We start from the raw sequence: 22,951 nt of genomic DNA on the forward strand, positions 1-22,951 counted from the left end.
ATTAGATGTACATTAATTCTACTTAATAATAATAGTTAGTATTATTATTATAAATAAATTATTATTATTAATAATTTCAATTGTTTAATAACTGATAATAATAGTTAATTAATTGAATATAGTTTAAATTTTTAATTATGTTTTCAATTCTGAAAGTAATTCTTATTATAATTAATTATTATTATTATTATTATTATTATAAAATTATTTATTAATAATATTTTATTTATTTTATTTTTATGATAATTATTATTATTATAAGTATTCAATAATAATAATTATTCATTAAGAATAATAATTTTATTTTAATTATTTATATACGACTAGATAGTTTTGATCAACTATATTAGATTAGATAGTTTTTATTATATTATTAATACATAATAGTATAATAATATAAAAATAGTTTTTATTAATAGTTAAAAAACTTATTATTATTATTATTATTATTATTATAAATAATCCTTATATTTAAATGATAATACTTATTATAAAACCTAATAATAATATCTATTTTAATTTTATTCTTATGTATTAATAATATAATTATATAGTTATAAGATTAGATAGTTATAAGGACAGGAGAGGAAAAACAACTACCTGATTACCTAGGATGTTTTTTGTGGTTCTAACCCTCTAATTAATAGAAGCCAACTTCTACTGATCCCAATACCATTGTCTCGATTAAGATGTTGTGGGTGTTTTATAATCTCAAGAGCCTCCCTGATCTTTCTTCTTTGATGTTGCTCTTCCCTTGCAATAATTGAGGCGCTTTCCAAACAAACTTGATGTTTTGTTTTTGAGGAATGCTCCGCAAGGGCTGAAGTACGAGATCTTCTGTTCTTAATATCAGCTCCATGTTCTTTCAGTCTTTTCTGCAAAGAACGACCTATTTAACCAATGTAACTTTTGCCACAAGAACAATCAATTTTATAAACTCCCTTGAGTTGCTCTCTATCAATATCATCCTTGACAGACCTCATACCCTACTTAATTGTTCCAGGTGCTGAGAACTGTGTGACTATGTCTTTCTTTCTTAGGATTTTGGCAATCTTATCTATCACCCCTTGAATATATGGTAGATAAACTCTACCACACTGGGTTAGGTCTTGGGCCTTAGGTATCTGAGATAACACCCTCCTTTCTGCTCTGTCTCTATGGATTTCTTAATTTCTTTTTCTTTGTAGCCTATACTCTTAAACATTGAAGATAAATGTTCCTTCTCTTCCCTAAGATGTTCATAGTCATAAATTCAAAAGGCCCTAATGTTTGATACATCAAAACCCCAAAAAATAATATGTGTGTTCAAATAACATCGGCGGCTAGCAAGCCTCATATATTCGTGGCATGCAGGCCTCAAAAACGTAAAATGTTGGACCTAGGAACTAATTAGCATGGTGATCGTGGTAGCATGAAACTTCTCGTGCAACATGAGTTAGCAATCAGTGGATCCGATTTGATGCTCCCACCATGTGTCTCTGGTACTAGAGAGGAATGTCTCCCACCCAAGCATACTCTAGGATACCACGAGTCAACCCCTCAAGGTTCCTCGCGATCTCCTCCTCGTTGTCACTCCCCTCCTGATAAGGAGCGACATCGAACTGGCGGGCGACGCGCCTGGCTATTGGGGACATCCCAGCAGGACGCTCTGGTCCAACATATGCATTTGCAAAACGAAATGTTATAAACATGTATATACCAAAAACAATTAAAAAATCACAAAATTAAAAAATTGATTTTTTACCTTCGTCATCGAAATCCTCTCCATCTGGAAGTGGCATGTCCGGATCTCCAGGGAATTCGGTGCCACTATATGTCCAATCCTCCACGACAATCAGCTGTTGTCGTAGCCATGAAAAGAAGGTAGGCATGTAAGACATATGCTAGCCCCTAGTGATTCTAGGCATCAAACGGCTCTAATGGGCCATCCGTGGGTCGCGTGGCATTGGAGGATCTACCTCAGTCAGCTAGTACTGGAATAGTGGCACCCATTCCAAGAAAAAGGTCACTAGTATGGATCTGAAGCAAAATTTCTTCAGATTCCCTGCCTTAGCTTTTGGCAGTTGGTGTTTTATGTTCATCTTCATGGCCTCTGCCCAATTGAAGATCGTCGATGTTGTACAATCGATGATATATAGAAATTTTGACTTGTTAGTCTCGTGCACTGCTTGGGACCCCACCACTCTGTTGATAGTCAACAGTAGCACTCTCAGTGTTAGATCTCGCACAGTGGCAATCTCAATCTTGCCGCTCTTGGATTTGAGGGCTTCAGGGCAATGTTCGGCAAGTAGCATGGATATGCTTGCCCCAATCAGTCGTGACCCATATAGGTTGACTAGTTCCCCTCTCCGGGACAATCCTGTGATGAAATATATGTCTGAAGTTTCTAACTCCAACTCCTGGTCACCAATGATGAATATTTCCCGATTTATGTCCCAGAGACTAATCAGGTATCAAAGCAACTCAGGTTGGGCCCGCATCCCTGGTGTGAGAAAGAACTTGAGGAGCCCATAGTTCCTCAAAGCATTTAGGAAATTTGGATCATTCAGTGCCTGGGTGTCCACATCTTCATGCTCACGTTCTTTCTAGTCTACCATTTTTGACGATTCTTTCCTGCAAAAACCATATATTTAAGTCAATAATCATTTTTGGCCAATAAAATTTGGATTCCAACGGTGGTTTTGAAGGGAAACTAATTTTTTCCTTATTCACGGCGTTGGCATGCCTGTTTTAAAAATAGTTGCGCTGACGATGCGATAGGATCTTTTAATAACCCTCGGCGGGTGTGATTCCATGCCTGTAACTCGTGCCAACTGAGGGCAAATTTGTTTTTGACAAAACCTCCCTCAAAAATCAAAAAAATGGATGAAAACAAGAATAAATGGTATGGAAATGGAGATTAGGGATTTAGCTCTTACCTGCAACTAGCAGCTCGGCGAATGACCTTCTGTATCTCCCGCAATCTGCTCTAGAATAATTAGGGCAAAAGTGGGTGAAATTTTTTTCACATCAAGGTAAAATGGTAAATGGTAAAAATATTTACTTTTCGTCCCTTTTACTCTATTTTTCATGAAATATTAGGTTTTGTAAATATTTTGACCTATTTTGCCTCAAGAATTGGATAATGCAATTTACCTTTTTGCACAGTGACAGGTGATGGTTCGACGATGATGCCAAGTCACATTTCAGCTCTTTTCTTGACTCGTAAAACTCATATGAAAAGATTGCAGAGTATTTTTCCCTTTTGACTCATAAAAGAGAATAAAATGGGGGGCCTACTTTCAAGCTTTATTCCGACCCTTTAAAAACGAAAAGATAGCCGAGCCCTTGTCGTTTCGAACTCATTAACGGATGCGAAACTTCGTGCGCCCAGTATACGTTTACCCCTTTTTCAGACTGGGATGCACTATTTACGAAAAAGGAACTCCTTGACTGAAATGGTCAAGCAGTTGTCTCAAGTATTGTTTTCTACCTTTTCGGACTCAAGAGACACAAATGTACAAAAAGGGACCATGTGTAGTTTTCTTTTCTGTGTCTTTTTCAAACTCTCTAAACATGAAAAAAATACTGAGTTACACCTTTGTCAGAGTCGTTAAAACATATAACGACATTAGTGTTTAGTCAATTTAGTATGTCCTAAATTGCTACATTAATTATCAATCCGGGAGTCGTAAACTGATGAAGTGCAGCGCACTATATGTGCAAGACAACCTCTTTCTTACTTTTTTATTGTTTTCAATTTTTATTTTGTTTTTGGGGTTTTATCTTCGTTTATCTCCTAATGTGAATGGAAATCCTCTCCCTGAGTTTTAAGAATACTCTATAAGGCAAGTATGGATATAGATTTTAAGGCAATTATGTCCTTATGATGACTTCCAGAACTTAACACTTCAGAAAATCTCAAAACAGTCTAGTAATGAAATTGATACTTTGAACAAGAACGTAAATGTGCAGCTAAACAAGAATGTAAATGTGCAGCTACTTGAATCAAACAAATGATGAACTATTGATCATGAAATTTTTATCTCTGCTACTCATCTAAATACAGAAATAAAAGTTAAGTTATTGCACTCAAACAAATTAAAAACTGCAAACTAATAAAAGTAAAATCAATTCACTTCATTTATAGTCCGATAGCTCGCCAAGTAGTCTTTTTGGGGTTAAGCTATGGCTCTGGAGATAACGTCAATAATATGAGGAATTGATATCTAATTGCAGAAAAATAAAACTAAAATCAAATCACATCATTCATAGTCTGATAGCTCGCCAAGTAGTCTTTTCGGGGTTAAGCTATGGCTCTGGAGATAACGTCAATGATATGAGGAATTTGATATCTAAGCTAACTAACAAAGCAAATGAATAAAACTAAAATCAAAGCATAACTGAAATTGAAAAGCTAAGAAGAGAAAAGTCAGCAGAGAGGCTAATCTCATGTCACTAGTTAGTGCAAAAATTGTATGAAAATGCTCGGGCCTAGCCTATCCTGAAACACACACTGATCAGTGTTAGCAATAATATACAATGCTTGAAAAATCATGTACAGGAATGTAACGTTAACATCATAACTAACTTATGAAATATACACAGGTGAACAAATTATGAAATATGTGCAATGGAAATAAGGAAACAACACGTAAAAACTTTACAGAAATAAAGAAAACAAAACCTTGGCCAGCAGGGACCCTCTGCACGGCCTTGGTCAACACGCTATCAGCCTGGAATTATGTTCACTTAGTCATATAAAACAGAGTCTTGTTATATTGCAAAACGGAGGAAGGCTCCTCTCGTTACAACAGCAGGACCAGTTCACAACACAGTACAATGACTAACAGCAAAACGACATCAAAAACTAACTCTACATGCGTTTGCAAACGCGTTATTTATAAGGGAAATTACATAACAGTTTTCCTATGAAACTACTTCAGCAGAAGACACGTAAAAGACAGCATCCGTGAGCTTAGCATGATGGTTGCCAAGATCATTCAATCTACCAAAAGGTGGTTGTTGGATTTGCGTCGTGGGGGCAGTCTACAGCTGTCAAAATGTGTCCACGGATCTAGGAATGGTCTCGGACCCTTTACGTGTTGAAACAGAGACCTGTTTGCCGTAGAACTCCTTCGTTTGACCACCGTTTGACCAAGGGCTTCCTTTGTGAATTTGGTTGAACCAATAGGACCTGATCCATGTCCAGATCATTCCTGAACTGCCCACGTGCCTCGTTTTGCTTGATGACACCTGTAACCTAGAGATCAACAAAAATAGTTGCGGAAAGTTGAGTCAGCTGTGGAAAGTGGTTGCATTCCGCAGCTGATGAGCAAAATCTAAGTCAAATAGAAAACACAAAAACATAGTTATAAAACCATTTAAATACTCTTTTAGAATCAATATGCAATGATCTTTGATAGCTTATGAGGTACAGATGAGGGGAAAAAGTCTAGGAAAATGTGTAGGAGAGATGTAGTTTCAGAGCTCAACATACCCCCACTGTGAAGGTGTTGCATGTCCCCATGCAACCAAAACTATAATCATCCTCCCTTCAGTTCATGTGTTCTGAGACCTCTGCCAACACATCCAGCCTTCTTTTCTTCTTTCTTGGTACCACTGTCATCCTAGGCTTCCTCATTAGGCACTTGAATTTGAGGTTGATGAGAGCCCTGCTCAACCTCCTGTTCTTTTTCTTCAATTTTCTATTTTTCTTCTGCCACAGCCCAAGATGCAACATGGTGTTGTCGTGAATAATCTTATCCAACCTGCTATGTTCTTTCAATGTTTCATTTTCTCTTTTGATGTGTCTATTTAGGATCTCCAGTTCAAAAAATTCCTGTTTTAGTGATTGGATTAGAGCTTTGTGGGCTGTATTAGGCTGGGCAGATGAAGTGCCTTGATCTGTGGCAGTTTTCTCCAATGTCTCAATATAATCATACATTTCTTGCTGGGTTGGATCTATCTCAGGTGTAGTCTTCCTTGGGCTGTCCCCAAAATCTGGTTGAGAAGGACTGATCTCAAAATCTGGCCGAGAATGACTGATCTCAAAATCTAGCTGAGAGATAGGAGTATGGTGTGGGCCATAGCCAAGAGGGATTACTGGAGGCTGTTCCGGTGTTTCCCCTCCTAAATCAATGAAGTGGGGCCCCTTAGTTTGTACTTTCCTCAGTTTTCCTTTAAGTCTAGAGCTCCTCCTTAGATTTTGTGAGCTAGTGTCTTCTTTCTCCACACTCTGTTTTTCTTTCCCTTTCCTCTTTGCTGCAGCTGATTGTTCCTGAAGGTAAACTAGTCTTTCAGAAAGTATTTGGTGGTCCTCTTCTGAGGAAGGTTCTGGGGTTTGATAGACAGCTTCAATATTTCTTTTCCCTTTTAATTTTCTTTGCTTCCTAGCCTCAGTTCTTTCCTTCCTACTTTCAGACAGCTTCTCTTCCTTATTAGTTTCTTTAGCTATGTTAGTAGGAGTGTCCTGAATTCTCACACTTTTTTTCCTTCTCCTACTTTTCCTTGCTGAGCTACTCTCGGGTGTTTCAGGTGGATCTTGAAAGAAGTTTCTAACCAAAAACTGTTCCTAGGTGTCCTTCTTTTCCTTCAACTGTTTTTCAATCAAAATTTTTACAAGGTCGTGATGGTATAGGTGGGGTTCTATGTCCTCCAAATTCTTTTGTACAATTATAGACATCTTTTTCAGACTATTCAATAAAAAGTAAGGCAAATTGATGGTTTGATTTTCTAGAAAATTCATTAGCAACTGGGTGTGGTACATATACATGGACCCGAACCGTCCCTCACATGTAATAAACTTCTGGATTATCAATAATAGACTAGCCCACTTTTCTTCTAAAGCAGAGACAGGGATTCCACGTTTGAAAATGGTTATATCCATACTTGGATTGCGTAGGATAACCCTCCAGGCCCTCTCATCAAAGCTTTTGTTTTTGAACCACCGTTCCCCCTCCTGTGGGAGTTCCATTGCTGCAGCGATAGATGCCTCTGTAACTGAAAATTTAAGGTCTCCAACCTCAACTTCCACGCCATTAAAAGACCTCGCAAATGTCTTTGTAACTTCTTTGTTGTAGCCTCTAAATTTCTGGATGAACTGTAGCCACTGTGCCTTCATTAGTATGCTTTTCACTTGTGGATACCCCTCCATGAATTTGGGCCCTTCCAGTTCTGCTCTTAGCAAAAGACCCATTCCTTCCTCCTGCCTTAAAATATGTCTGAGTGAATAATGGATTGACGGAGGTGAAACGGCTGTGTTAGCGGGGAATGGAGAAGGTTTGTGGAGAAAAAACAGTAATCGTAAACGAAAGAGCAGAGAACAGGTAATGAGAATGAGTTCACGGGAGTGTAAACAGGCCGGAAATAACAAGCAGGATAGTATGGGAATAGAGTGAACTCGGCTTTTGAGATAGAAGGCTGCGGAATAGGCGTGAGCACGTTTTCAAAATGACTGTGGATTTGTGCGGCGGGGAAGAGCCGTGATCAAATAGATTACGTCCTCATAATTACCCGGTTCAACAAGTGGAATGCCAACGTACAAATAAACACGAGTTAAATTCGGAGGCGGATCATGAGGCCGTTAAAAATTAATACAAGGTTCATGGAGAAATCATGCAAAGGTCATGGAGCGGTTATGGAAGATATCAATGCTAATCATTACATATAATGGAGCCGTGGTTTCATAACTATATAGAATGTGCTTTTTAAAATTCCATTTGAAACAAATCTTACTCATACCTTGGAATTTTTGCCACTTCCATCCATTAGCCTTTGATTAGCTGCTTCCTGTTGGTGCTTTAGGTGCTTCATTTCTTCAAAATATTTTCCTTTGTCATACCTTCATTTGGTTCTCATCATTATTTGGCTAACATCTGACTGTCAGTGCTGAATAATAGAGTGTTAGCTGCGGAATCAATCAACTAGCTGCGGAATCAGTTTCTAGCTGCGGAAACTGAATTCAGCTGCGAAAACTGACACAGTGAACATATGACTGAATGGAGATGGATGGAAATGAATGATGACTGAGTGAATGATATATGAAAACTGGTCATGAAAGGAATTTTATTGGCGAAATGAGATGATGAAATGAAATGAAATGAAATGGAGTGAAGCGAAATGAAGTGAAATGACATGAAACTATGAATAAAATGAGGAAAGAAATTTTTTTATTTTTTTTTTTGGAAAATATAGGGTGTCAGAAGTTTCTGATTTTCGCCCTGTATTTTCTGTATAAGACTGCCAATCAGTGATTGGTTTTCAGGCTTATACAATTTATTTATTTATTTTTTAACAGAAAAGGACAAGGACTAGGCTGGTGGAGAAGAAGGATTCTTCTTCACCAACCTTACTGCAGAATTATCTTAAAAGATTTTGACAAATTCCTCCTTTGAGAGAGGCTTCTGATAGATCTTTAATCAATGGCCATTCACAATAAGTGGAATTTGATGTTCATCAATGGTTTTTATTTTTACCGCTCCATTGCTAAAGATTTTGTCAATCTCATATGGCCCAAGCCAATGAGTCTGAAATTTACCTTTGAAATCCTTAAACTTGGAATCAAATAGCAATGCCCAATCTCCTTCTTGAAACTTTTTCTCCTTGATGTATTTGTCATGCCACTTAGCTCTTTGATATTGAACTAAATCAGTTCTTAGGATTGCTTCTTGTCTGATCTCATCTAGCTCATTCAACTGCTCCATTCTATGCTTTTGGGCTTCTGATAGATCCATTCCCAATTGAACCGCCATCTTGAAGGTTCTAACTTGGAACTCAATGGGGAGCAGAACTTCTTTCCCATAAACAAGTTCATAGTGAGAATGTCCTGTTGTATTCCTCCATGTAATTCTATAGGCCCATAAGGCTTCAGGAAGCCTTTCTGCCCAATCTCTTCTGTGTAGATGAATGGTCTTGGTAATGATGCCTTCAAGAACTTTGTTTGTAGACTCCACTTGATCATTTGCTTGCGGATGGTAAGGAGTAGACTTCCTGTGCTTGACCTTGTACTCTTCCATCAGCTTCTCCACCAGTTTGGATGTGAATTGACCTCCTGATTTGTCACAATTTCTCTTGGAACACCAAAGCGAGTAAAAATATCCTCATAAAGAAAACTAACAACTGAATGCTCAGTAATAGAAAATAATGCCTTGGCTTCTACCCATTTAGTAACATAATCAGTACATACCAATATATACTTTCTTTATTTAGATGGTGGGTTAATAGGTCCAATAAAATCTAAAGCCCATTTTTCAAAGGGTTCGATGAGTACCTGTGGTTGTAATGGCATTTCATTTGAGAGGGTAGGTTTCCCTACTCTTTCGCAGTTGTCACACCTTTTGACATATTGTTTTGCATCTTTAAAGAGGGATGGCCAATAATATCCTAAAGAGAGGATTTTATAGACTGTCCTTTTGTCAGCAAAGTGTCTGCCGCATGGTTCATCATGACATGCTTTGAGAATATCAGGCATCTCATCTTCCCTAACACATCTTCTGATCACAAAGTCTAGCCATGTTTTAAACAATTCGTTAGAAATCCATGAATATTTTGAACTCCCCTGAATAATCTTTCTTCTTTCACCAGGAAATAAATGTGGAGGTAGTTTCCCTGTAACCAAATAGTTAGCTATATCTGCATACCAAGGAGATTTAGTAGTTACTGCAAATAAATATTCATCGGGAAACTTGTCCTCTACAGGAGAATCTTTTTTAGTATTCTGAATTCTAGACAAGAAATCAGCTACTGTGTTTTGTTTCCCTGGTCTATCTAACACAGTAATATTGAATTCCTGTAAAATTAATAGCCACCTTATAACTCTGCCATTAGTAATGGGTTTGTTCATTAGATATCTAATTGCAGAATGATCAGTATGAATAAAAGTTTCATAGCCTTTTATATAATATCTGAACTTATTGATTGCATGAACAACAGCTAAGAACTCTTTTTCAGTCACAGTATAGTTCAACTTAGTAGGAGTTAAATTTTTACTGATATAGTAAATGGCATAAGGAACTAAATATTTTTGTCCCAATACAGCCCCTAGAGCTGTATCTGAAGCATCTGTAGAAATATGGAAAGGAAGTTTCCAATTTGGTCCTCTCAAGATAGGCACTTCAGATATTCTTGTTTTCAAAGTTTCAAATATTGATTGGCAATTAGGACCCCATTTGAATTCACAGTCTTTTGTAAGTAGTTTGAAGATGGGAGATGCTATTTTGGTGAAGTTTTCTATGAATCTTATATAATATCCAATAAACCCCAGAAAACTTCTAACATCTTTTTGACAATTTGGAATAGGTAACTTGGAGATGACTTCAACTTTTGATCTATCAACTTTAATCCCATCTCCTAAAATATGATGTCCTAAAACAATACCTTCAATAAACATCATAAAGCATTTTTCATGGCTTAATGAAAGGTTTGTTTCTTTACATCTTATAAGGACTTTTTCCAAATTTTCTAATGCCTCTTCAAACGAATTACCATAAACTGTAAAATCATCCATATAAACCTCTACACAATCATGGATTAGATCAGAAAAAAAATCCTAGTACTGCTCTTTGGAATGTTGTTGGTGCATTACATAATCCAAAAGGAAGCACTCGATAAGCAAAAGTTCCCCATGGACAGGTAAATGTGGTCTTATCCTGATCTTCAAGTGCTACCTGAATTTGATTATAACCACTAAAACCATCCAAAAATGAGAAATACTTTTTGCCTGCTAATGTATCTAATACTTGATCGATAAAGGGCAAGGGAAAGTGATCCTTCAAAGTTGCTTTATTCAATTCCCTGTAATCAATGCATACCCTCCATTTACCATTCTTTTTGGGCACTATAACCAAAGGAGAAACCCATCGGCTATCTGAAATTGGGTAAATGAAATTTACATTGAGTAGTTTTTGGAGCTCTTCTTTCACTATATCCCTAAGATTTGGATTCATCCTTCTCTGAGGTTGTCTGATTGGTCTACTGTTTTCCTCAATATAGATATGATGGATGCAATTCTTAGGGTCAATGCCTTTCATATTAGTATACTCCCATGCAAATGCAGTAGAATGTTTTTGGAAGATTTTGGTTAGCTCTTCCTGTTGTGACTTTTCCAAATTTTTGTTGATATTCAGTGTTTTACCTGGAAAAATCTCAATGGTAGAGCTACCAAACTCTTCCATAGAGTAAAGAGACATCTGTCTTGATGATAGATATTCAATATCAGAATCTAACTGAAATTGTGTGTGGTCATATTCTGAAGATGTTTCAAAGTTTTCTAATGTGTTCAAAATTTGACTATCTTCACTAATTTCAGAAACAGTAAAGACAGGTTGTATAATATCTTCATCGTCGACCCATTCATTGTCTCCTACTTCTGTAATTGCCTTTGCTGGAGGATACAAATTGAATTTCTTTGTTGAACTACCATTAGAAATGTACATATCTCCAGATCTACAACTAATGAAAGCATCAGCTGTGGATAGCCAAGGCCTTCCTAAGATGAGTGGATGTCCTCCTAAATTACTCTTGGGAATCAAAATCATGAAATCTACTAGATATTCCCAAGAATCTAAGGAGACTGAAATATCTTCTAGTACACCATCTGGTTTGATTATTGATCTATCTGCAAGTTGCAGTAAGGTGGGTGTAAAGAGAAGATTAGGAAGTTTAAGTTGTTCCATAGTCTGTCTACTCATAATGTTGATAGCAACCCCTAAGTCAATCAAAGTGTTTGGAATTTCTATCCCATTTATATGTGTCTTGGCAATTAGACTACCTGGATCTACATACTTCTACATGGTAATTTTTCCCATCATGATATCTGCAATTTTTCCTACCAGGTGGATTCTTCTTGTGTCTCTTGGTTTCCTTCCTGGTCTTTTAAGACTCAACTCCTTTATTGTTTTCGCTAGAATAGGAATCTCTCTAATGGCTTGTAGCAAGGGAATCTTGATACAGACATTCTTTAACTCATCTAGGAAATCATAGTCAGGTAACAAGATTTGTTTTTCCACCCCTTTGTCAATTTGTAATCTTTCAGGGAAAGGAGGCGTGGATGAAGATGCAGGTTGCTCAACTATAGGAGTTGTGGGGGTTGACTCTTTTTCTTTTTCTTTTTGAATGATTGGGTTTTGAAGAGATGCTTCCTCAGAACCTTTATTAACTTTAAGAGAATCCTCCTCAGAGGTACCTTGCTCTTGAACATCTATAGAAGGTTTTTCTAAAACTCTACCAGATCTGAGTTGAACATCATTAAGAGGAACAATCATATAGGTAGGAAATTGTTGTCCTTCTACCATGTAAGCATTCTGAGGATTTTTGTTGTTGGGATTTGGCAATGGCTGGGCTGGTAGTTGATTTGTCTTTTGTTGAAATGGAAGCAAGAGTTGAGAATTTGGATTTTGTTGAGAAGGTTGTTGTTGTGGGAATGGTAATGAAAGTTGTGGGTTTTGATTTGGAATTGGTGGATTTTGTTGATTTGGAAAAGATGGAGGATATTGATAAAATTGAGCAAATCTCCCATAAGGATTTTGCATCCCTTGCGCCCATGATTGGTATGGATTTTGAGATTGGGGCCAAGGTTGTTGCCAAGAATTCCAATTTGGCGGGAGCTGAAAGTTCATAGGATTGTTAAATCCTTGATTTTGTTGCCCCTGCCATGGTCTTCTTGAAACAAAACAAAGGGACTCTACTGAATTTGGATCTTCCTGAAAGACAGCTTTGAGCCCAGGAATTGAAGGACAATCCTTGGTCTCATGGCTTTCTGAGCAAATCATACATGTTTCTACAACTTTTGCATCCAAGGGGCATTCCCTTAGAGCGTGTTTCTTTCTACATTTTGGACAAAAGATGGCCAAGGCATCAGCTTCTGCTTTCTTCTTGTTTTGTATTTTAAGGGTGTCTAGTTGTTCACTAAGGCTCCCTAGAATATCAGTTTTGAACTCATCAAGCATATTGCCAATCTCTGCCCTACTTACTGATCCAGTTGCAGATTTGTTTTCTCTAATAAGAGAAGGATCTCTCGGCCCTTTTCTAGTTTTAGATTTTCCCCTTGAGAGATGGACACATAGTTCTTCTGCGTCATGAAGTGGAAGTTGAGAAATATCTCCCTTCCCCATCATGTTTAAAATATCTATCCATTCATCTCTAATGGCTTTCAAGGTTTCCTCGTCTAAATTACTTATTTTTGCTCTCTTTAAGTTGTATTGAAATCTTTCAAATAAATCCTCCAAGTTTTCATCTTCTTTTTGCATCATCTTGAATACCTCATCCTTATGATTGGTGGGTGTTAGGATATTCCGACACATAGGATATAGTTAAGTTCAACTTGGTCTAGTATAGAGTTAGGTTAGAGTTAGGTAAAGTGTGTTTCTTTACCGTTGTACATTTTGTAACTTACAATCCGACGGTCACGATATGTAGTGATCCGACGGTTCACTCTCACCTCGGTATTACCGACACTTGATCCGTGGCTTGACACCCGATTGGTCCATGAGTTCTATTTAAAGCGCATGGAGGGTCATTGTTCGGGTAATCCGTGCATGAGAGAAGCTTATGTAAATTTTCATTCTTTGATTAATAAATTGCCTGTAGTACCCACGTTGGGACAGGCCGTGGACTGTTTCCCTCCTTGCACTCTGAGGGTTTTAACCACGTCAAAAATACTGGTGTATTGATCTGAGATCTGGTTGTGAGCGGTGTCCTTTTGGTATTCTTTCTGTGGAACTTACCCTGTAAATTCCTACATGGTATCAAAGCTATTTGAGGGCCGCGTCCGTTGGTGATCCAAATCTGAAGCCGGTAGAACTGCATGCGGCTGTCGTTTCCTAGATCTGTTGTTTCTGACTGCTTTCGGGCCGAGAGGACTGCTCTGTTGCGTTCGGAGCATCTGTTCCAGTGAGGAACCCCTTTGTTTCACGCGAAAAGGTTTCCGGTAGCCCTAGCTGCGTCATTTTTCAGATCGGGAGGTATACAGTGTTTCTTTTGCAGTTTACTGTTATTTTCTCTCTGCTTATTTCGGTCTCAGTTTATTTAGCCTTTTTTTTAACCGGATCTATACCTTTCATTTCTGCGTATGCTCTTTGCCCTGCGACTCTGTGCGATCTGGGCAAATCAGAAACAGAAAGGAAGGATTTTTCTCATGCGTATGCTCTTTTCCCTGCACCTTAGTGTGATCTCGGAAAATCAGAAACATTGAGAAAAATATCTAGTTTTTTGGCTAAAGCTAACTTCGAGCCGCAAGGTTCGTTTTTCTTTGCATATTCGTGTTGGGTTTTGTGTTTTGTGTTTTGTAGGGAAAAAGAGCTTTCTCAAGGCAAGCACGCAAACCAAGCCCCCCCCCCCCCTCTCTCTCTCTCTCTCTCTCTCTCTCTCTCTCAAATTTTTTGTATAGATCAATTGGTTCAAAGCTATTTTAAGAGAGTAGAGGTCTTGGGTTCAAGTCTCCATTTTGTGGGGGCGGATTTTTTCATTCCCGCACATTCGCGCACTTTGCCGGCAACGTCAACAATTTTTTTTTCAAAAAGCCATAACTTCTTCATCCGGAAGCCTTTTTCAGAGCCGTTTTTTTTAAAACCGCCTATTTTTTCGAGATCTATCCATTGGAACACTTACTTTCAGCATCTTCAGCTTCAGTTTTTTTTAAAATGGAAAGTCCATGCCAAGTCATTCTTGACAGCACTAACTACTTCCAATGGGTAGCCTACATGGAAGATTTACTTAGAAGTAAAGGTCTCTTCAGAATAGCCACAGACCAAGAGAAGAAACCAAAAGATGAAGACAAGGCGGAAAAATGGGAAAATAGACAAGATCAAGCACGTGGTTTGATAGGGATGTCTATTTCTCCTGATCTTAGATTCCACATTGCAGAACTTGAGACTCCTCATGAAGCATTAGAAAAACTTGCTAAAGTTTTTGGGATTAAAAATGAAATTAGAGCCCATCAACTTGAAAATGAGCTGCTTACTTTGGATCCTAATAATTTTTCTTGCATTGAAGATTTCTTGTCCAAATTCAAGACCCTTAGATATCTCTTGGAAGGTGTTAAAGTTAAGAAAGAAGATGGTAACCTTATTTATTCCATCCTTACTAAGTTGGGACCAGCCTACTCTGTATTTGTTTCCACTTTCCATTCTACAAGGGAAGCTTTCATTTGTCAAGGACAAGACTACAAGGCCCCTTCCTTTGACTCCTTTTGTGATTCCTTAATAAGAGAACAAGAAAAACTCTTACACCTTGGTCTTCTTAATCTTGGAAACTCTTCCACGAAAGCGTTAGCCGCCCAGCAGCAACCAAATTCAAAGAATCCTAAGAAGTCATATCCTCAAAAGAATGGTCCTAAACCATCTCAGCCTCAAAATGAAAGATCATTTCAGCAAAATGATAAGACCAATAAAAACAAATGGAAGAAGACTGATAGACATTGTAACTTTTGTAATCGAGATGGCCACTTAGAATCTAAATGCTTTAAGAAGATGGAAGCCTTGGAAGCCGCAATGAAGAAACATAACATCCATGTGGAGCCTACTTCAACTTCAACTTCCGGAATGGCACTTTCTGCATGTCATTGTCAATCATCTCAGTCTGGTTATGCATTAAATGTATCTTCTTCTTCTTCTCATTCTCATGAGTGGCTCATTGATTCTGGAGCCTCTTGTCACATGGCCAAAAACCAAGCCATGTTTTCTTCTTTAAATGATTGTAACACCAAAAATATATATATTGGTGATGATAGATCTCTTAATGTTGTAGGGACTGGAACTGTTCATCTAGACAATGGTCAGTTTAATGATGTATTATGTGTTCCAACCTTATCCTGCAACCTTCTATCTGTCTATCAGATAACTCATTCAGGTGAAGGTAAAATTGTTGAATTTTCACCTCATGATGTTGTAATCAAGGATCTAAAAGATCCTAAACAGATTCTAGCTACTGGTCTTGCTGATGATTCCAAAAGGTTGTATAAGTTTCACAACTTTGGGTCATCCAATCTTCCCTCAGTATTTGTTGCTCATAATGATGAAGTGAGCAAACTTTGGCATGAGCGATTTGGTCACTTAAACTATCGCTCCCTTCAGCATCTATGTAAAGAAAATATGGTGACAGGTCTTCCTATGGTATCTTGCAGAGATGGTGTTTGTTCCGGATGTGTACTCGGAAAACATCATCGGGACAGTTTTGACAAACGTGCCTCTTGGCACGCCTCAGCCCCTTTACAGCTTGTGCACAGTGATTTATGTGGTCCTCTTCCTGTTGCTTCATTCTCTGGCTGCAAGTACTTCTTAACTTTCATTGATGATTTCTCCAGACGCACTTGGGTATACTTCTTAAAACTCAAGAGCGAAGTATTTAACACCTTTTTGGCCTTCAAAGCCTTTGTTGAAAAACAATCTGGACATCAAATTCTTAAGCTAAGAACTGATAATGGTGGAGAATATGTTAAAAACACATTCATCAACTTTTGCACCGAAAATGGAATTCAAATGCAACATACTGTTCCATACACTCCACAACAAAATGGTGTAGCTGAAAGGAAAAATCGCACCTTAAAGGAAATGGCTAATTGTATGCTGCAATCTAAAGGACTCAGTCTTAGTTTTTGGGCCGAAGCAATTAATTGTGCAAATTATATAATCAATCGCACTCCTACTAAGGTTCTAGAGAATATCACTCCAGAAGAAGCTTGGAGTTCCATTAAACCAGATGTAAGTCACTTTCGTGTGTTTGGAAGTGAAGCATGGGCCCATATTCCAGATGAAAAGCATAAAGCTTTAGAACCTAAGAGTGAGAAATGTACTTTTGTTGGATATTCTGAAGATGTAAAAGGTTATAGACTTATTCCATTTAAGTCCAAAAATGTTATCATTAGAAGAGATGTAAAATTTGATGAAAATAAATCGGCCTGCGAGCCTAGTCCGGCGGATGTGCCACCTCTTCCTATCTCTTCTACTTTTGAAAACATTTCTTCTTCAGATGATGAAAGCGAGGATGATAATCCTCCCCCACCTTCTCAGGATCCTCAACTTCCAAGATGGGTCCGTGCTACTCGGGATGCAGCAGGTGATCTTGCCGGTGATCCTACAGATCAGCGACGTACACGTTCTCAGTTTGAAAGAGCCTCTTCTTTACTGGCTCAAGCTCCAGTAAATCATGATCCTGACACTTTTGCAGAAGCTTCAGGCCATCCACATTGGGAAGCAGCTATGAATGAAGAATATCATTCATTGATGACAAATGATACATGGGATCTTGTTCCTCTACCAAAGGGACGCAAACTTGTTAGATGTAAATGGGTTTACAGAACCAAGTATGGACCAGATGGGAAAGTTGATAAACATAAAGCTCGTCTCGTTGCTAAGGGCTTTTCACAGGTTGAAGGCATTGACTACACTGAAACCTTCTCCCCTGTTGCCAAAATGAACTCTATCCGCCTTGTTCTTTCCCTTGCTGCCTCTTTAAAATGGGAAGTCCATCAGATGGATGTTAAATCTGCCTTCTTGCATGGGGACTTGCAGGAAGAAATCTATATGGAACAACCCATTGGCTTCATACAAACAGACTCCAGCCTTGTTTGTCGACTTAAGAAATCCCTTTATGGCCTCAAGCAAGCTCCTCGGGCTTGGTATGCCAAAATGGATAGCTTTCTTTTAGAATCTGGCTTTTCTAGGTGTCATTCTGACAATACTGTCTACACCAAGAAAGTGGGCAACTCTCTTATCATCCTTGTTCTTTATGTTGATGATCTTATTCTTACTGGTAGTGATCCCAACCTTATAAACCATGTGAAGTCCAGCCTTAAAAAGAAATTTGAAATGACAGACTTAGGACACTTACACTATTTTCTCGGTCTTCAAGTCTTGCAATCCCAAGAGGGTATTTTCCTTTCCCAGTCCAAGTATGCTTGTGATATTCTTCGTCATTTTCACATGGAAGACTGTAAGCCAGCCCCTTCTCCCTTTCAGTCTGGAGTCAAACTTTCAGTCTCTTGTACTTCTCCTGAAGTTGATGCTACCTTATACCGTCAACTTGTCGGAAAACTCTTGTATTTAACCCATACTCGTCCTGATCTTTCCTTTGCTGTTGGCCTTGTTGCTCGTTTTATGCAAAACCCCCGTGAAAGTCATTGGAAAGCAGCTAAAAGAATACTTCGTTATGTTCGAGGTACAGTACAGTTTGGGATTCATTACAGTGCCAAAGCAGCTCCTCTGTTAGTTGGTTTCACTGATTCTGATTGGGCTGGTGACCCTGATGATCGGAAGTCTACTGCCGGTTATGTCTTCACTCTTGGTTCAGGACCTATTACATGGGCTTGTAAGAAACAGGCTGCCATTTCTCTTTCGTCAGCAGAAGCAGAGTATCGTGGTGCCGTGGAAGCTAGTAAGGAAGCCTTGTGGCTTCGTCAGATCCTATCAGAGTTTGGCTTTGAGCAGCAGCATCCAACCACACTTTGGTGTGATAATCAAAGTGCCATTCAGCTATGCAAAGATCCAGTCCAGCATCAGCGCAGCAAACACATTGAACTACACATGCACTTCATCAGAAAGCTCATTCATGACCATGTTCTTGAAGTGCAATATTGTCCAACAGATGATCAGGTTGCAGACATCTTCACAAAGGCTCTCACAGAGGCGAAGTTCACTAAACTTCGATATATGCTTGGAGTTCAGGAAGTTGTCACTAAGGGGGGATAGGCTCTAGTGCCTCCTTCCTTCTCCTATTGTGTCATATTTGTAAATCCTTCAATCCTATCCCAAGTTGTTCTTAAGGGGGGATGTTAGGATATTCCGACACATAGGATATAGTTAAGTTCAACTTGGTCTAGTATAGAGTTAGGTTAGAGTTAGGTAAAGTGTGTTTCTTTACCGTTGTACATTTTGTAACTTACAATCCGACGGTCACGATATGTAGTGATCCGACGGTTCACTCTCACCTCGGTATTACCGACACTTGATCCGTGGCTTGACACCCGATTGGTCCATGAGTTCTATTTAAAGCGCATGGAGGGTCATTGTTCGGGTAATCCGTGCATGAGAGAAGCTTATGTAAATTTTCATTCTTTGATTAATAAATTGCCTGTAGTACCCACGTTGGGACAGGTCGTGGACTGTTTCCCTCCTTGCACTCTGAGGGTTTTAACCACGTCAAAAATACTGGTGTATTGATTTGAGATCTGGTTGTGAGCGGTGTCCTTTTGGTATTCTTTCTGTGGAACTTACCCTGTAAATTCCTACAGTGGGCATACAATAATCCAAGTATCTATCCAAAAATGTTTGTTTCATATCATTCCAAGTCCTAATAGATTGAGTGACTAATCCCATGAACCATTTCAAAGCAGCTCCTTTCAATGTTGAAGGAAACAGTTTGAGTTTTTGAGAGTCTTCCATATAGTCATAGGTTTGGCACAAGACTTCAAACTCAAATAGAAATGTTTCAGGATCCTCACTTCGCAACCCATAAAAGTTTGGGAGGACAGATGGTGAAATTTTTTTCATTGTTGTATGAGTTTCCTCATCGGCTATAGGGAATCCAAATGAGTTATCTCCATCCCTATTTCCCCCATTGTTACCTCTACCTCCTCCATTATTTCCTCTTCCTCTATCTCTACCCCCTCCTCCAAATCCATCTACTACTTCCTCTGTCATGATAGTTTCCTCAGAGTCCTCAGAGTCCTCCGGTTCTTCTATTAATGGTGAACGAGGAAGAGTTTCTCCCTCCTCTTCTTCAGGTGATTCTACTTCTTTGATTACAATATGTTCCCCTGTAGAAGTGAAGAAAGGTTCTTCTCCTAGATCAGATTTAGTAGATAGTGTGGGAGAATCTCCTAATTCGGTTGTTGCCCCTTGAATTCCAGGAATCCTAAGGCTGGGAGTATGAGTTGGAGATGATGGAGGTGTATCTTGTCTATGCCTTGAAGTAGCTGGAGTTGTGAAAATCGAATTTTTGGTCCTAGCTATAAACCTTCCCCTAGAATCTCTTGCTCTATGCATGTCATTTTTTTATTTTATTTTTATTTTTAAATCGGGCTAACAATTTTCTTTCTGATCTTCCAGGTCACACTAGGTGCAAGAAGAGAGCATAATCAAGAAATTATTGAACTAATAACTCTCTTTTCTGATCCTCTAGATCACACTAGGTGCAAGAGGAGAGCATACTTCAAGAAGTTATCAATTTTCCCTTCTTCTTTTTTGGAAGAGATTGGCTACCTAGTTACACTTCCCCGGCAACGGCGCAAAAATGTTTAGTCAATTTAGTATGTCCTAAATTGCTACATTAATTATCAATCCGGGAGTCGTAAACTGATGAAGTGTGGCGCACTATATGTGCAAGACAACCTCTTTCTTACTTTTTTATTGTTTTCAATTTTTATTTTGTTTTGGGGGTTTTATCTTCGTTTATCTCCTAATGTGAAGGGAAATCCTATCCCTGAGTTTTAAGAATACTCTAGAAGGCAAGTATGGATATAGATTTTAAGGCAAGTATGTCCTTATGATGACTTCCAGAACTTAACACTACAGAAAATCTCAAAACATTCTAGTAATGAAATTGATACTTTGAACAAGAACGTAAATGTGCAGCTAAACATGAATGTAAATGTGCAGCTACTTGAATCAAACAAATGATGAACTACTGATCATGAAATTTCTATCTCTGCTGCTCATCTAAATACAGAAATAAAAGTTAAGCTATTACACTCAAACAAATTAAAAACTGCAAACTAATGAAAGTAAAATCAATTCACTTCATTTATAGTCCGATAGCTCGCCAAGTAGTCTTTTCGGGGTTAAGCTATGGCTCTGGAGATAACGTCAATAATATGAGGAATTGATATCTAATTGCAGAAAAATAAAACTAAAATCAAATCACATCATTCATAGTCCGATAGCTCGCCAAGTAGTCTTTTCAGGGTTAAGTTATGGCTCTGGAGATAACGTCAATGATATGAGGAATTTGATATCTAAGCTAACTAACAAAGCAAATGAATAAAACTGAAATCAAAGCATAACTGAAATTGAAAAGCTAAGAAAAGCAAAGTCAGCGGAGAGGCTAATCTCATGTCACTAGTTAGTGCAAAAATTGTATGAAAATTCCCGGACCTAGCATATCCTGAAACACACACTGATCAGTGTTAGAAACAATATAAAATTCTTGAAAAATCATGTACAGGAATGTAACGTTAACATCATAACTAACTTATGAAATATACACAGGTGAACAAATTATGAAATATGTGCAATGGAAATAAGGAAACAACACGTAAAAACTTTACAAAAATAAAGAAAACAAAACCTTGGCCAGCAGGGGCCCTCTGCACACCTTGGTCAACACGGTATCAGCCTGGAATTACGTTCACACAGTCATATAAAACAGAGTCTTGTTATATTGCAAAACAGAGGAAGACTCCTCTCGTTACAACAGCAGGACCAGTTCACGGCACAGTACAATGACTAACAGCAAAACAACATCAAAAACTAACTCTACATGCATTTGCAAACACGTTATTTATAAGGGAAATTACATAACAGTTTTCCTATGAAACTACTTCAGCAGAAGACACGTAAAAAGACAGCATCTGTGAGCTTAGCATGATGGTTGCCAAGATCATTCAATCTACCAAAAGGTGGTTGTTGGATTTGTGTCATAGGGGCAGTCTACAGCTGTCAAAATGTGTCCATGGATCTAGGAACAGTCTCGGACCCTTTACGTGTTGAAACAGAGACCTGTTTGTCGTAGAACTCCTTCGTTTGACCACTATTTGACCAAGGGCTTCCTTTGCGAATTTGGCTGAACCAATAGGACCTGATCCATGTCCAGATCATTCTTGAACTGCCCACGTGCCTCGTTTTGCTTGATGACACCTGTAACCTAGAGATCAACAAAAACAGCTACAGAAAGTTGAGTCAGCTACGGAAAGTGGCTACATTCCGCAGCTGATGAGAAAAATCTAAGTCAAATAGCAAACAAAAAAACATAGTTAGAAAACCACTTTAATGCTCTTTTAGAATCAATATGCAATGATCTTTGATAGCTTATGAGGTACAGGTGAGGGGAAAAAGTCTAGGAAAATGTGTAGGAGAGATGTAGTTTCAGGGCTCAGCAATTAGATTCGTCACCATGATGGACATGAGCTTCTCCTTCTTAGGGCTCGTTAAACTTACTAGGCCGGGTTCATCCAAAGGATGAACTTACAGTGAAAGCATATGCTATCCCCTTCAAGCTTGTGATTAAAAAATAATTGGGGTACCTGCTAGGAATGGTGGGGGGAAATTTGGAAATCTAATCAGTTGTGTCGGCAGCTCACTCTTGAACATGACACTTTCTGCTTCGTGTCGGATTGAGACATCCTCCTCTTTATCATTGACCTTCCTGGGTTGGGCCATTTATTTTTGCCTTCCATTTGATCTCTGCCACGTCATCATGACCACCGATCCTATGGATCCAAAAGCTTCCAAACTTCTAGTCATGTCATCGATCTGTTCAAGAGTTTTCCTTCTACAGTTACACTTACCCCTGATTATTTATATCATCCAAAATCATTTTGCATCCCTTTGTCTTGTATCGATGATGTGGGATACATTATGGCCATCCTTCGACATGGTCGCTTCCTGTCAACTTCAGCTCATTATTTGGTAAGTTGACAGAGAGACTCCCTTCCAGTACCTTAGAGCTTTAATGCCCTAATGGCACGTTCTTCGCACTCGATGACAAGTTCACATCATTGGCTTTCGATCGGGTGATTTCACGAGTGTTTGACTTTAGTTCCTCTATTCAAATTCCATGAATTGTGCTGATAATACCTTGAGGACCATTGTCATTATTGGTGGTTTATCTTGCGCTTGTTAACAATTTACATCATTGGTTGGTAATCAAGTGATTTTCTAGCATGTTCGACGTCGATACATCTATTCACATGTTAGAATTTGTACCTTGATCGGGTCCTGTTGGAGCGCAAGACCTTGGGCTCAGATTCCAAGAGTCCAGG

Source organism: Pinus tabuliformis, chromosome J, assembly GCF_031772625.1.
Source record: "Pinus tabuliformis cultivar Carrire ecotype Pingquan chromosome J, CPIR1, whole genome shotgun sequence".
NCBI classification, from domain to species: Eukaryota; Viridiplantae; Streptophyta; class Pinopsida; order Pinales; family Pinaceae; genus Pinus; species Pinus tabuliformis.